The sequence below is a fragment of the Octopus bimaculoides genome, chromosome 8, assembly GCF_001194135.2.
Source record: "Octopus bimaculoides isolate UCB-OBI-ISO-001 chromosome 8, ASM119413v2, whole genome shotgun sequence".
Lineage (NCBI taxonomy): Eukaryota > Metazoa > Mollusca > Cephalopoda > Octopoda > Octopodidae > Octopus > Octopus bimaculoides.
Window position 1 is genome coordinate 87,017,952 of NC_068988.1, and position 425 is coordinate 87,018,376.

The 425-nt window shown below is 45.4% G+C and overlaps 1 long non-coding RNA gene across 1 annotated transcript in view; it reads left to right on the forward strand.

Annotated features, from left to right (window-relative positions):
- The window catches only part of LOC128248601 (uncharacterized), a 35,008-nt gene that overhangs the window by 21,725 nt on the left and 12,858 nt on the right, over positions 1 to 425 (forward strand). The window lies entirely within an intron of this gene.

Genomic DNA, 425 nt, shown 5'->3' on the forward strand with positions numbered 1-425 from the left:
GTCTGCCAGCGACGTTTTTTATTTTACTACTTGATGATAAGCCATGTCTCATGTGACCCATTTCTCGAAAAAGCTTGCCCATGCCTGATCTAGGATTACATTTTACAATGTGTCCCTCTGTTCCCTTTTATGAAGGAGGCAGGGTGTGTGATTTAAAGGAATTTGGTTGCTATCTCTAGCTGATTGAACGACCATGCAGAAGCTTAAGGCTCACATGTTGTCAGTTTCCTGTACAGTGTTGTGAAGAGGGTGATGTGTAGAAAGTGTGTTGTATTGAGTTATTGTATACACCAACGACTATCACCTCCACAGCCACCGCCACCATCATCACCACCACCACCACCACCGCAACCACAACCACAATAACCACCACCACCACCATAACCACAATCACAACCACCACCACCACCACCAATAACAACACC